General features: G+C 40.5%; 1 long non-coding RNA gene across 1 annotated transcript in view; it reads right to left on the minus strand.

The window, feature by feature from the left end:
• Positions 1-6,782: 6,782 nt before the first annotated feature.
• The window catches only part of LOC128577757 (uncharacterized), a 34,147-nt gene continuing 24,619 nt past the window's right edge, over positions 6,783-16,310 (minus strand). Inside the window, exons 5-7 of the long non-coding RNA XR_008377626.1 lie at positions 10,145-10,303; positions 8,775-8,889; positions 6,783-7,642 (exon numbers count right to left, since the gene is read on the minus strand). This is a non-coding gene — a long non-coding RNA (uncharacterized LOC128577757). The remainder of the gene's footprint in view (positions 7,643-8,774; positions 8,890-10,144; positions 10,304-16,310) is intronic.

Below are 16,310 nucleotides of genomic sequence, written 5' to 3' on the forward strand. Positions count from 1 at the left end.
GCTGAATAATATATTTTGATAATAATAAAGGTAGAACTATTTAAAAAAAAACTACATGAAAGCAAAAAAGAAAAAGAGATTAGTATGCCAAATGATAGACCCACAAATTATTTATTTGGATAGAAATAGTTAAACTTATTATATCTGCACTATTCTAAGTACTCTGTGCATTCATAATTTTATCAACAGATTTATGGGATCTGTTAGAAGCCCAAATGTGCAGGTGAGAAAACCAAGGCACAGAGATGTTAAATCTTTTGCCCAGGATTACACAGCTAATAAGTGGTAGTCCCTAGATTTGATTCCAAGCCATCTGTCTAGAGTTCAAGTAATTGCTGTAGCATTTTGGTTTTTTGTAGACATTTTACTTGCTTTCATTAATAAAGCTTTATGTGAAGTTTAGTTCACTAATATTTTAGTAGGAAGATGAGTTTCAGGATAGGGACCACCTAAAAATTTTGTGTGGTCATCACTTTCCAAAAACTTCTACTTGTTTTCCTCAGGTACTAGTCAGTAGGAAGCCAAAGGGGACCCAGGAAGAGAAGGTCCAGCAATAATAAGGGAGCCTTCAGTTCTTCAAATACTCGAAGGTGTTAATTATTAATTCACTATTATATGATGCATATGTAACATAATGTACATTATATAATACATAATGCTAAATATTCTTATAGCTATACCTTTGCTCATATCCATGATTCCAATCCCTGATATCCATGAAGACTATTTAAAAATAAGTCACAATTTTCAATAGTAGCAGTAGGGAACCTAAAATTTTTTTTTTGAGACAGTCTTACTCTGTTCCCAAGGCTAGAGTGCTATGGCATCAGCCTTGCTCACAGCAATCTCAAACTCTTGGGCTCAAGTGATTTCCCCCCTGCCTCAGCCTCCTGAGTAGCTGGGACTACAGGAGCCTGCTGCAACGCCCAGTGAGTTTTTCTAAGAGACAGGTCTCCCTCTTGCTCAGGCTGGTCTCGTACTCCTGAGCTCAAGCAATCCACCCACCTCGGCCTCCCAGAGTGCTAGGATTACTGGATAATACCACATCCAGCCTATAATTCAAAATATTTAAGAAAACAAGAGGAGAATCTTGTTAAATTAAATTTAAATTCTAATGTAATAAGACATTAGAATATATATGCTGGAAATAAGTAACTAAGAATCAATGTGCAAAATATAATTTAGAGGAATTTTAATACAGAAATATAGAGCTGTGACATGAACATGCTATTGATGCTTATAAAACTGATCGATGCTTTTGGTAGCAAGTATAAAATCCAGATACATAAAACAAATATCTATCACTTAGAGAAGGCATCTGCAAAGTGGAAGATTTTGACCAAGAGCCAAGAAAAAGGCTTTTGAGCTTCACTATTAGTCCTTGTTTTGGTGAAACTGCAGAAAAGCTGCCAGTCTTCTGTTGTTCATTGTGAATCATCTGAAATCTTTTAATGATTGGCAATGACTTTGCTGGAAAAGCTGGGTGATTATGTATTTTTACACACTCCACAGATTAATACTCTGTCATTAGGCTGGGTGCGGTAGCTCATGACTGTAACTCTGGGAGGCCTAGATAGGTGGATTTCTTGAGCTCAGGAGTTCAAGACCAGCCTGAGCAAGAGTGAGACCCCATCTCTATTAAAAATAGAAAAACTCACTGGGCATTGTGATAGGCACCTGTAGTCCCTACTACCCAGGAAGCTAAGGCAGGAGGATTGCTTGAGCCCAAGAGTTTGAGGTTGCTGTGAGCTATGATGCCACCAGGGCACTCAACCCCAGAGTGACAGAATGAGATTCTGTCTCAAAACAAACAAACAAACAAAACAAAAACAAACAAAAGAAAACTTCATCATTAAACTTTGGACATAGATTTCAGCTGGTTGGGAGGAAGATGAAGCTGACCAAGTTGCTATTCCAATACGCTTCACAGCAAGTGGTATGGGAGGGTAAACTGAGATTTACTCTACAGCTGAATATCCTCTGGATTCTAAGATTTAGATGACTCCAGGACATGAGGGTGACTGAGACTCACACTTTCAATAACTAGTTTCTAGTTTGCCCTATTCATATATGTGAGTGGGATGTATAACTTGGAGGCCTTGATAATTGACTTGGAAATCTATAATTGTCTCATCTTTTTTTTTCCTTGCTAATATAGGGTTGAATGAGTGGTATTTGCTACAAAATTGCCCGGATGTGTACATGCACACCCATTATTCCTATTCTGTGTCATAAATATTCTGGATATTTCTTTTTCTTTTCTGTACCCACCAACTTTTAAAGTGTAATTTCTTTCATTTTTAAATAGATAATTTACATAATTTAAACTTCAAAAAATATAAGTGTATACAGTAAGATGTCTTTCTCGCCCCTCTCTACCCATTCTAACTGGTTTCTATTTCTGTTAAAAACCAAAGTTATTAAATTTTCTGTATCCTTCCAGACATATTTAACATATATACAAGAAAAAATATAGACACCTTCCTAGAGGATTTGTTTTTCCTTTTTAACATAAATAGGAATCTATCTATATACTTTTGAACTTACTTTTTCTGGCTAAAAATAAATTTTATTACCTTCAGACACTTTCTCTGCCATGGCTGTCTCTCCTTTCTTTTCTCACTATTTCATTTCTCACCCCCAATATACATTTACTCTGCACTTTTGTTTGTTTGTCTGAATTTTTTTTTTAGAGTCAGGATCTTACTCTGTTGCCAGGCTGGAGTGTAGTGGAACATTCATAACATCACTGTAGCCTTGAATTCCTGGGCTCAAGCCTGCCTCAGCATTGCAATTAGCTAGGACAACATGCAAATGCTACTGTGCCCAGTTAAGCAGTTGAGTTTTTTATTTTTTGTAGAAATGGGGTCTTGCTATGTTGCTTAGGCTGGTCTGGAACTCTTGGCCTCAAACTATCCTCCCACCTCAGCCTCCCAAAGTGCTAGGACCGATTACAGGCATAAGCCACTGTGTCTGTAATTCCAGGCACTGACAGAAGATATATAGGATCATTCCTTTATTAAGTCTGCACTTTCATATGCTAGAAACACATTAGTCTTTTCTCTGATTAGTTTGGTTTTTGTTGTGTTAAATCTTGCCCATGTTTATTCACTTAGTGTTATCTGTTTAAATGTGAGTCCCCAAATAATGTGATATACACATTTATGTCTTTTTTTTTTTTTTTGGTACAGAATCTAGCATAGCACTGAGAATAATTATGAGTTTAATAAATGCCTCTTTTTATTTTTTACTTTTTTTTCTTTTTTCTTAATAACTATATTTATTGGTATTTTATGTAGTAAGTCATATTTTTCAGCACAGTGAAATGCCTCTTTTTAAACTCTCACTTCTGATTTCTTTGCCATCTATTTAGTGTTTTGAAACCAATTCTATCTACTTTTATGACTATTCAATTACATTTTCACTTTTAATAGACAAATAAATAGCACAGATTGTCCAGATACTGATAGAAGAGATATAGGAACATTCCTTTATTAAGTCAGTATGTTAGGAAAAGAAATATGAAATAATTATAAATCACTCAATTCTTTCAAAATGTATCCATAAACTCAGTACAATCCTAATAAAAATACCAGTTAGATTTTTTTTTTAGAACATTAAAAATATAGCTGTGTAAGAAAAGAATGAAACATATAATACACCATTATTTGTGTAAGTTGAGAATACCTGAGTACAAAACCAGATACATTTTGCACATACAACCAAAATAATACCCATTAGAATAGCTTCCTGGTTGGGTGCAATTGCTCACACCTTGTAATCCTATCCCTGTTGGAGGCTTAGGTGGGAGGATCATTTGAGGCCTAGTTGGAGACCAGCCTGAGCAAGAAAGAGTAAGACCCTGTCTCTACCAAAAAAAAAAAAATGAAAAATTAACCAGGTGTGGGGCATACATTAAAAATTAGGGGATAATTATTTTGCCCACCAGGCTATATAGCTACTTGGAAGTCTGAGGCAGGAGGATCACTTGAGCCCAGGAATTCGAGGTAGCAGTGAGCTATGATGATACCACTACACTCCAGCTGGTGACAGAGCAAGATCCTGTTTCAAAAAAGAAGAATGATTTCCTGGGGAGTAAGGGCAGGGATCAAAATGGAATATGGGGATAAAAGATAATAAGTAGAAGAAGAGCAAAATCTTGCACAGACTAATAATGATAATGTGCCGTGAAATGAGGAATATGATTAACTCATTTTCCCGTGCCCGGGCAAGGGCAGGGTGCAAGGTAGATGGCAGAGATGGTTCTTGGGATGAGCCTAAGTTCATGGACACCTTCGTCACAATTTGAAAAACTAGATCCAGATACCTAAACAACAAGCACCTCTCATTCTGCCTGAATCTCAATGTTAGAGATCGACTGATTAAAGATTCTTTCTTAAAATAAAAAGTTGTCGTGACAAGCCCCCCAAACAAAAAACAACAACAAAAAAACTGACATTGATGGGAGGATGTTAAAAGGATGCAGGAGCCAAATAAAGAACTCCCAATAGCCAGAGCTGGAACAATTTGAGCCACAGAATAACAAAGTAACATTGGATTACAACTCAACATGTAAATATTCATGAATCCATACTGACATAAATAAATGATTGAATAAATTAATAAGTCAAGGAAAACTCAAATCTCTGGTGCTCTCCTGTAGAAGAGTTACAAATAACTTATGTAGATACTCCACCCGTAATCAGGGGGAGTGTAACACCCAACTCCTAAGTGCAGGCTACACATGGTGACTTTCTTCCAAAGAGTGTGGCATGGAAAGGAGGATAAAGAGTAATTTTACACTGGGGAAATCTCACAGACATTACCTTAGCCAGGTGATCGAGGGCAATGTCAACAGTCATAAATCATGTTAAGAGATGTAGCAATGGCACAGGGGGCCAGGTGTGGTGGCTCATGCCAATAATCCTAGCTCTCTGGGAAGCTGAGGCAGGCAGATTACTTGAGCTCAGGAATTTGAGACCAGCCTGAACAAGAGTGCAACCCTGTCTTTACTAAAAATAGAAAAAAAAAAAAAAAGCTAGCTGTGTGTGGTGGCACATGCTTGTAATCCCAGCTACTCGGTAGGCTGAGGCAGGGAGATTGCTCAAGCCCAAGAGTTTAAGGTTGCTGTGAGCTATGGCACTGTACCTGACTTAGGAAGGAAGGAGGGAGGAGGGAGGAAGGAAGGAAATTTGTTCATTAACTGTAGCATGTATAGTACTACAGAAGGAAGGAAGGGAGGGACAGGAGGGAGGGAGGGACCGGCACTGGAGTCCAATAATCTTCCCAATACCCCATAAACCCAGCCTAATCATCAGACAAAACCAGCACTCCTCAAAACTGTTAAGGTCATCAAAAACAAAGTCTGAGGCTCAGTGCCTGTAGCTCAGTGATTAGGGCACCAGCCACATGCACCGGGGCTGGCAGGTTCAAACCTGGCCTGGGGCCTGCCAAACAATAATGACACCTACAACCAAAAAATAGCCCGGCATTGTGGTGGGCGCCTGTAGTCCCAGCTACTTGGGAGGCAAGAGAATTGCTTAAGACCAAGAGTTGGAGGTTGCTGTGAGCTGTGATGCCACGGCACTCTACCCAGGGTGACATAGTGAGACTTTGTCTCAAAAAATAAATAAGTGAATAAAATAAAATGTGGTATCTTTGAACTAAAAAGGGGGCAGTAGATAAAAGTAAGAATATCTAAATAAATCTGGACTTCAGATATTAATAATGTATCAGTATTGGTTCATTAACTATAGCATATACAGTACTAACGTAAGATGTCAATAACAGGTGAAAATGGGGGTGGGTAGTGGTGGTATGGGAGCCCTCTGTACTATCGTCTTAATTTTTCTATAAATCTAAAGCTTTTTAAAAAGGCGTTGTGAAATCAGTGGTCAACAATGAAATATCTTATAAGATTATGCCCAGATTTCAGCTCCCTTCTCCCTCAGCGAGTAACAGAAAGAGTTTCCTTTCCTGTCTTCTAGCTGAGACAATTTGGGTTTTGCTAAACACAGACGAAGTCTTTGCTCTGGGACATCAAAAGTGTTTTTCTTCTCTTCCTTTCCTGTTGTAAGTGAGCTTGCCAAAGTTGAGGGCAGATGTTGTAGTACCTTGAGTAGGTAATGTAACCATATAGCTGGTTGGAAATTGAATTTTAACCAATCTGAAATAATATTAGTGACTCTAGTTACAGGATCTCTGAGCAAAAATGTTTAGACAGGATTATCTGTTGGGGTTTTTCACTCCTGATCCTAGGATGGTACCTGATACCCAGGAGATATTTAACATACATTCATTGAATAAATGTCAATGTGTTCCTGGAGTTCAGTACAGAATTATAATGTTATATATGAGATTCTGATAAATAAAAGCACTATCTAGCCTGGCTGGCAAAATAATTAGCTAATTATTAAGTACATTCTAAAATTCATGACATTTACCTTTTATTAGTTCATTTACTATAAGTTCCAAACTTCTGAATAACATAATTGTGCCTTTTATTACAGGAATGTTGAGCCAAATGTCACTTGAAAAGTATCTTTCCCTAAGTGCTAGCTTGGATTCAAAACTGGCTGATCAGGAACATTTAATTGTTCTCTGAGGAGTAATCTTGAAGCAATTGATATTATAGTTTTTTTTGTGTGTGTGTTTTTATTAGTTATAGAACTTTGCCAATTCACTCATGCTTATCTACAAGTCCTGTAATTATCACAAAAAGATACTCAGGCAACTTAACCCCACTTCTCAATGTAGACTCACTAGGAAAGGGCTGTTTTGAAAGCTCAATGGATTATAAGCACTACTTTACTAAACACTACAACACACTTCTACTTTGAGATACATAGTACAGCCTCAGATAGTTAAACAAGTCTATTGATATAAACTGGATATATTTCCATACTTAATTTTTCCCTCTTGACTTCATTACTGAAGATATACCTGACTGGAGTTGGCAAAGGGCCCCCTGGGAGTGTGCAGAGGGGGGCAGAGGGAGCCCTGTGTTTGCGAAGGAGGGTGGGCATCATTGGAAATCTGTGTGATTTGAACAAGAAGGTCTGTTGGAATATCATGGAGAGAGCAATACCTGGTTTATAGATAATCAGGGGTTATGTGGTGAATCTGTGGAAAAGCAACCATAATTGCTCAATATAATCTAAGACTCAGAAAGATCCAAGATAAAATAACTACAAAGAAGTAAAATCAAAACATAGTCTTGGATGTTTCAATCGCTGAAGCTGGAACAATAGGGATAGCCATGAAAGCTTATCTCTAAAATAAGTACTTACAGAACTCACTGAGTAGAGACCAAAAGCAGATTTTTAGAAGAACTAACTTCAAAAAAGATTCTCTATATAATAAGGGTCATTTGAAACTAAAATGATCAAGACCTCCAAGGGATTCTAGGTCATGCCTAAATCATTATGATCAAGTTGGACATTTATGGAGATACAGTATGTTCACTCTTCCACCTTCTGCCCCACTTATGTCCCAGGCTGGGCATTGAAGTTTCTTATCAGTCAGTTGGACAAAGGTACTGGACGGGCCCCTTTAAACACAGAACTCCCTGGACACCACAGCACATTGGAAGAGCTCCTGTTAAAGTGGGTAAGTGCAGCCTGAGTGTCTGGTGAGATCAAACCTGAGGAGAGAGTGAGATAAGGAGAGAGCTAAGTCATTAGTCACCTCTTTTAACTAACTCTCTGAAGTTGGCTGGCTTCACACTAGAACTGGTGATTAATGGTAAAGAGATAGCTCTTGCCATTCAACTTTTGTAAGTCGAGAGAAATTGAAAGCTTCCCCTGAGCATTCACTTTCTCTTTGAACGCTTCAAAACAAATCTCAGCATCAGTAGGCAGATGCCAGTTCTCCTCTTGCCCACAGCCCTTGATGAGGAAGAGGAAGAGGACCAGGTGTGCCTCTTGAACAGCACCCTGTGGTTCTCTGCCTTTTCACAGCAATCTCTTAAGGGGAGAATCAGAGTCACAAAGCCTTGGGACAAAATGTCAGCCCTAAGAGATCATTCCACCAGCAGAAAACACATAAGGCTGGTGTTCTGGAGAGGAGAAAACTACTTATCATTTTCTTTAAGGGGATAGTCTGGAGTTTGCAAAGAGCTACTTTTTGCACAATTATCCCTTGTAGGAAAGTATATATGTAAAAGTAAAGAAAATTCAGGCTCAGCGCCCATAGCACAGTGGTTATGGCACCAGCCACATGTACTAAGGCTGGCGGGTTTGAGCCTGGTCAAGGCCAGCTAAACAGCAATGACAACTGCAACCAAAAAATAGCCTGGGCGTTGTGGCAGGCGCCTGTAGTCCCAGCTACTTGGGAGGCTGAGGCAAGAGAATTGCTTAAGCCCAAGAGTTGGAGGTTGCTGTGAGCTGTGACGCCATAGTACTCTACAGAGGGCAACATAGTGAGCCTCCGTCTAAAAAAAAAAGTGTCTTGCCCAAGGTCGCAACACTGTAACCCATTGCAGGTGGGCTCTTGGGCCTAGATCTTCTGAAAATTCAATACAGATAATATTTTCTTTTCTGGCTTTGAAAATTTTGTTAATACGTAAGCAAAGTTCTTAATCCTGCAGTGTAGTTATTCAGTTATCAAACACAATGTTAATGGCTGGGCACGGTGGCTCCCACCTATAACCCTAGCACTCTAGGAGGCCAAGGCAGGAGGATTGCTTGAGTTCAGGAGTTGGAAGCCAGCATGAGCAAGAGTGAGACCCCATCTTTACTAAAAACAGAAAAATTATCCAGGCACGGGGCACACACCTGTAGTCCCAGCTACTCAGGAGGCTGAGGCAGGAGGATCAATTGAATTTGAGGTTGCAGCCAGCTATAATGACACCACTGCACTTAAGCCTGGGTAACAGAGCAAGACTCTGTCCTGAAAAAAAAAAATGATATGGATAAGATGGAAAACCCCATCAACTGCCCAGCTGCCCAAACAGAAATCTAGCATTCATGCTAATTCTCTTCTTCTTTCACACTTCACACCCAATCCATTAGTTTCACTAGATTTCCCTTCAAAATATCTTAATTCATCCACTTTTTCCATTCCTATGCATCATTCTGGTCTGACTCACAATCACATCTCACCTGAACTATTACTATGACCTCTTAAACAGAAATAACCCTTTCTTCCCTATATCTATTTCATGGCAGCCAGAGAGAGATTTTTATTTTATTTTATTTAATTTTTTTTTTTTTTTTTTTTTTTAAGACAAAGTCTCACTCTGTCACCCTGGATAGAGTGCCATGGCATTATCATAGCTCACAGCATCCTCTGACTCCTGGGCTCTAGCCTTACCTCTGGAATAGCTGGGACTATAGGTGCCTGCCACCTATAGTTAGCTTTTTTTCCCTATTTTTAGTAGAGATGGGGTCTCGTTCTTGCTTAGGCTGGTCTTAAACTCCTGGTCTCAAGCAATCCACCAGCATCAGCCTCCCAGATTGCCAGGATTACAGGCATGAGCCACCAGGCCTGGCCTCAGAGATTTTTAAAACACCCATCAGGGTTGGGCATGGTGCCTTATCCCTATAATTTAACACTTTGGAAGGCTGAAGCAGGAGGATGGCTTGAGGCCAAGAGTTTGGGACCAGCCTGAGCAAGACGTTGAGAGGCTGTCTCTACCCAAAATTCAAAATTTAGCTGAGTATGGTTGCATGCACCTGTGGTCCAAGCTACTCCAGAGGCTGAGGCAGAAGGATCACTTGAGTCCAAGAGTTTGCATATGGAGTGAGCTATGATTATGCCACTGCACTCTACCCTAGGCAATAGAGTAAAACCTTGTCTCAAAAAGCTAACAAATAAAAAAAATCCACGAGATTTTGTCAGTAAATCTCCAATGGCTTTCTTATGAAAACATACATGGTCGGGCGGCACCTGTGGCTCAAAGGAGTAGGGCACCAGCCCCGTATACTGGAGGTGGCAGATTCAAACCTGGCCCAGGCCAAAAACTGCAAAAAACAAACAAAAAAACAAAAACAAAACAAAACAAAAAACAATACATGGTCTGGCAACTATAAACCAAAGACAAAGGTAAAATTATATCTTTAGGGAATGGAGATGACAAAATGAAAAGAAAGTTAGTCTACTCAAAGAAGCTTGAGAAAGGTGACATATAGATAGAAGCACACACCTGCAGCCACAGGTTTCCAAGGGGTTGAAAGGACTTGGGTCCTGAATGTCCAGTTCCACGTCCCATATGGTCTAAGTGTGCTTCCCTTACGTCCGGGGATATCTGAAGTGGTCTGTTGTAGCTCTTCTTAACTGACCTAATTTGAGAGGGTTCCCATGCCTGCCCAGAGGAACCGGTGTTTCAGGTTACTCTGAAACATATCAATCACACACACATGTTTAATGGATGTTTGTTGTGTGACCGGAGACTCGAATGAAGAGCAGCTTTGCCGTGGGTATAAACTCGCTCCTGTAATTATTAAGTCAAGAAACAGACTACATGGTATGGGATGACGTGTAGCAAAATTCTTTATTCAGGGTTTTGATTTTATACCTTTCTAGTCACGTACACGCTGAATCTATCATCTGTTAGTTTCACCATTACCTCATTTTACCTATCTGAAATTAACTTGAAAGGAAATAGCCTATTACCATATCAACACAATCACTTTTGCAGTAAACATCTTCTAGACACTGACTAATCTCTGGCCAGGTATCTAAATAAAGATCACAAAGAAGAAAGTAGCCACAGGGGAACAGAGTTAATAGAAGAGTATCTTCAAGTGTTCACTCAGTTTACTCAGTATGAAGTAACAACTGTGTCTTTCCTCAGGGCAGAGCACCTATAGACCTCTGACAATATGTTGTTAACATATGTCAACTCTCTGGCCCGTATCTCTGAGGAAGGGCGTCATGCCCTTTGATCTCAGGCTTCACGGGGTGCACAACTTCAGAGAATTGGCTTGTGGAATTTTTAACTCCAGGCAAGCCAACTCTGCATGTGTCCCAGGGGGGCCCAGGTCCCTTAAGCCTCTGGAAGAATAGAAAGTCATTTTAAATTCACACTGAGTTCACTTTGTGTGCTTGATGTAGGATATGTTTATTTCTAAATATTATCCTACAATGTTTATATTTAAGACTCTGAGAGATGTAACTAGGCAAACAAAGACAAGCAAGAAACCCTGATTGTCCTCAGAGAGTAAATCCGGTTGAAGGATGAGACAAACAACATAAAATGATAATTAACAGTGTAAGGCAGTGTATGGTAAGTACCACATGGCAGGATTCTATGTGTCTTAAGATTCTTAAAAATTCTATTTTAATAATATTAAAACAAAATGAAAATAGATGCTGAGGAGATAATGACTGCCAATTCAAAACAAACAAAAAAAAAACTACAACAGGGTGGCGCTGGCCACATACACTGAGGCTGGGCAGGTTCAAATCCAGCCCCGGCCAGCTAAACAACAATAACAACTGCAACAACAAAAAATAGCTGGGCCCTGTGGCAGGCACCTATAATCCCAGCTACTTGAGAGGCTGAGGCAAGAGAATCACTTAAGCCCAAGAGTTTGAGGTTGCTGTGAGCTGTGATGCTACGGTACCTACTGAGGGCGACATAGTAAGACTCTGTCTCAAAAAAAGAAAAAAAGAAGAAGAAGAAAGAAAAAGAAAAAGCACAAAAGGTAGAAGACTGACAAAAGAGGAAAAAGAATTTTGGCTTCTTTTTGAAGGCAAGTTCTTAAAATTAAAGTCTTCTGAGGGTAAGAATAAGGAAACGACTCCTGAGACTTCTGCTCCAGGAGATGCAGTTTGAAGGGAGGTGTGAGTCTGGGGCTCCAGAAAGCAGGTATAAAGAAATTAAATTGTCCTCTCCAGGACAAAGGAGCAGCTAAGAATTTAAAGAAGATTTCCTGTCAAGGGTGCCAGGAAGAAGATAGAAAGGGCATAAGAAGAAAAGGGTCCTGGCTGGGCCTAGCACTCTGAGAGGCTGAGGTGGGTGGATAGCTTGAGCTCATAAGTTCGAGACTAGCCTGAGCAAAAGTGAGACCCCATCTCTACTAAAAATAAAAAATAAAAAAAACTGAGGCAAGAGTTGGAGGTTGCTGTGAGCTGTGATGCTACAGGACTCTACCAAGGGCAATACAGTGAGACTCTATCTCCAAAAAATAAAAGAAGAAAAGGGTCCTGCACAGCTCAGGCCTTTTGTTTGTCTTGCTTTTTGCTTTTTATTGTGCCTATCCTGTTTTGGAATACAGAAGCTGCAGAAGCCTTTCTTTCTTTTTTTTTTTTTGCAGTTTTTGGCCGGGGCTGGGTTTGAACCTGCACCTCCAGCATATGGGGCTGGCGCCCTACTCCTTTGAGCCACAGGTGCTGCCAAAAGCTGTAAGGAAAATTTTACTGTGGGTTTTTAAAATTTCAATTATCATGGTGACACAATAGTTGTATATGTTTATGGGTACATGTGATGTTTTAATATAGGCAAACAATGTAATAATCAAGTCAGGATAACTGTGGTATCCATCACCTCAAGCATTTGTCATTTCTTTGTGTTACAAACATTCTAATACCATTCTTTCAGTTATTTTAAAATACACAACAATATTGTTGACTATAGTCACCTTGTTGTGCTATCAAATATTATGTCTTGGTCATTCTAAATATATTTTTGCATCCATTAGCTATCTGGTAACCATCCTGGTAACCATCATTCTAATCTCTATCTCTATGAAATCAATTCTTTAAATTTTATTTCCCACATATGAGTGAAAACATGCAAGATTTGTCTCTCTATACTTGGCTTTTCACTTAACATAATGTTCTCTAGTTCCATCCATGTTGACAGGATTTCATTTTTTTCCTATGGCTGAATAACATTCCATTGTATATATGTAACACCTTTTCTTAATCCATTCATCCATTGGTGGATGCATAGGCTGATTTCAAATTTTGTCTGGTATGAATACTGCTGCAATAAACATAGGAGTGCAGGTATCTTCTTGGCTCCCTGCTTCTCTTTATTTTGGCTATATATCTAGTGGTAAGAATTCTGGGTCATGATAATTCTATTTTTAGATTTTTACGGGACCTCCATACTGTTCTCCAGCCCAGGCCTTTTGGGACACATAAAAAGCAAAGCAAATGCTTCCGAAAATTGGACCCATGTCAGAAGCAACTTATCTTAGAGTTAATTAGTTAATTAATATGTTCAGGAAATACTTTCTGAGTACATATAACAGCTCCCAACACTGTAGTCAGATACTGTACTGACCTCAAGCAGTACAAGGATAAGAAGATGCCATTCCACCCTCAAAGAATTTAATGTTTGGGGTTGGGAGGGAGGCAGTGGATAAAACAGTGGTCAGAGTACTTTCTAATGACCACTATGTTAAAAGATGCTTTGGAAGCACAGGAGAGATAGGTAGGGCTCAGAGATACCTTCCTAAAGAGAATAACTCTTGAGTTGAATTTTAAAGGACAAACAGAAAATTGCTAGCTAGAGGATGAGGAAAGGCTCAGACCAGGCTGAGTTTTGACGTTAAGAGCAAGTGAGGAACTTCAACTTTGGAAGACCATGTTTGGTCATGGTCCCCAAACCTGCAGAATAGGCACATTATGGTTCCAGATTTTCTTGAGTCACCCTGACCCTTGGGATCTGGTGACACCATCTCCTCCTGTTTCTCTAGATCTAGGACTTGCTATGGATGGTGGGTTCTATTGTTTTTACTTGTTGGAAACTAGCTCTTTCCTTGCCTATGTTACCAATTTACTGTACTAAATGTCCTCTGCTCTCAAGACAAAAGGGGAAAAAATAAACAACCAGAGTAGGCAGGAATCATGGAAGCAAGCAGCACCATTTCTAGATGGCATTTTTTTTTTTTTTTTTGAGACAAGGTTACTCTGTTACCCAGGGTAAAATGCAGTGGCACCATCACAGCTCACTGCAGCCTCAAACTCCTAGACTCAAGGGATCATCCTACCTCAGCCTTCTAAGTGGCTGGTACTACAGGTACATGCCACCATGCCTACCTAATTTTTCCTATTTTGGGTAGAGACAGGGTATAGCTCTTGCTCAGGCTGGTCTTGAAATGCTGGCCTCAAGTAATCCTTTCACCTCAGCCTCCCTGAGTGCTAGTATTACAGGTGTGAGCTACTGTACCTAGCCTCTAACACCATTTCTAACTGAAAACATTAATGAAATGTGAGCGGCTGGGATGAAGGATGTGTGTGAGAAGAGAGGTACAAATAAAATTAAAGAAGTAGGCTGCTAGATGTTATGCTAAAAGCATCATGGCCATTGAAGGATTAAACAGGGGATCTGATTAGCATTTAAGATCACCATGGGGCAGTGCCTGTGGCTCAAAAGAGTAGGGCAGTGGCCCATATACTGAAGGTGGTGGGTTCAAACCCGGCCCCAGCCAAAAACTGCAAAAAAAAGAAGAAGAAAAAGAAGATCACCCCGATAGCAAGGTAGAGAATGGGGTTATTGGAGTTGGCCATGAACAGATTGGCGTAACAAAACCATTTAGGAAATGGTCGCAATAATCCCGGTGGAGGAGGATAGACTGGGTAGCAGTTCTCAAACATTTTGGCCTCAGAAACCCTTACATTCTTGAAAATTGTTAAAGGCTCTGAAACAGCTGCCTTGGTTCACATGCAGACAGAACAATGTGATGGAAGAGAAATTTTCCTTTAATGAATATTTTTGTGTGAAAGCCAGGTTAACCTTTCTCAAAATCCCTCAACTGACTCTCCCAGTGATTCATAGCCAAGGTTGGGGCTGGGAGGGGCCTTTTTTATAGAGGCTCCTACTGGCAAGGAAGGCAGGGGACAGAGTAAGCGCTGGTGGGTTTTGGGCATGGTAAGGCTTCTCGGATGTTGAAGGCCCATGACTACTGGTGATTAATCAACAAGGCAACGGAGTTGTTGGATTTCAAAGCAACTGCCTGTGTCCTAAAATGTCAGGGTTTCAGGCAGCTTCCTGGGTCCTCGGTTCTCAGAGTGCCATTGGTCAAAGAATGACCTGACACCCCAAAGTAAGACAACTATGAAACAAAGTTTACAGAGCAAGATACAGTGATCAGGCCTCCATTCATAGGGCACGTAGGCAAAGAGACAAAGCTTATGGTGGGTGGTTCTCTACACCACCTGCGGCAGGACTACCTTGCTGTTGTTCAGAGGTCACCGTGGAACCAGAGTCTCACTGCACACGCAACCTCCCATGAGCCTCTGAGGTGTGCACCACATGATAATTAATCTTTAAGACTGTGCTAGGTCACCTTTAGGACGCATTGTACCTGTTGCTAGGCTTGAGATTCTTCCACGTCCTTTTGTTGTTGGCAAGCTAAGTACTGATGGTGGATGGCACAGTCCCTCCTCCCCAGGTGTGAGTGATCACTTGGGGCAAAATTAAGGTGGAAGGCACCAAGGTGGCAGCCTGGGGAACCTGTCCTTCTCCAGGGGAGGGGATTCCTAACTACCTAACAGAATCAGATGAGCTGAGACTAAGGACAGGACTCTAGGAATGGTGACACTTAAGGAATGAGCAAAGTAAAAAGAAGCTCTGAAAAAACCTGAGCTGGAGCAGAAGAGTGCAGTGGTTAAAAGCAAGTGTTCTGTCAGATTGTCTGGGTTGGGCCCTGCTAATGTCATTAGCTGTCCAATGACAAGAACATCACTTGGGTTTTTCTTTTTTTTGAGACAGACTCACTTTGTTGCCCTCTTTAGAGGGTGTCATAGTTCACAGCAACCTTCAAGTCTTGGGCTCAAGTGATTTTCTTGCTTCAGCCTCCCGAGTAGCTGGGACTACAGGGGCCTACCACATGCCCAGCCGTTTTTAGAGACAGGGTCTTGCTCTTGCCCAGGCTGGTCTCAAACCTGTGAGCTCAGGGCAATCCACCTGCCTTGGCCTCCCAGAGTGCTAGGATTATAGGTGTGAGCCACTGCACCCAGCCTGGGTTTTTCTTTTTCTTTTTGAGACAGAGTCACACTCTGTTGCCCAGACTAGAGCGCCATGGCATCAGCCTAGCTCACAGCAACCTCAAACTCCTGAGTTCAAGCAATCTTTCTGCCTCAGCCTCCTGAGTAGCTGGCACTACAGGTGCCCACCACAACATCTGGCTAAGCTCAGGTGATCCTCCCACCTTGGCCTCCTAGAGTATTAGGATTACAGGCATTAACCACCACACCTGGCCATCACTTAGGCTTTCTCAACCTTTTCTTATCTGTAAAATGGAGAAAATAATCTTACCTATTTCATTAGCACAGTTAAAAGGAAGGATTAAATAATAGTAATACATTTAGTTAGCATAGAACCCTTAATAAATAAGGGTACATATTATTAGTTT

Source organism: Nycticebus coucang, chromosome 1 (genome assembly GCF_027406575.1).
Source record: "Nycticebus coucang isolate mNycCou1 chromosome 1, mNycCou1.pri, whole genome shotgun sequence".
Classification (NCBI taxonomy): domain Eukaryota; kingdom Metazoa; phylum Chordata; class Mammalia; order Primates; family Lorisidae; genus Nycticebus; species Nycticebus coucang.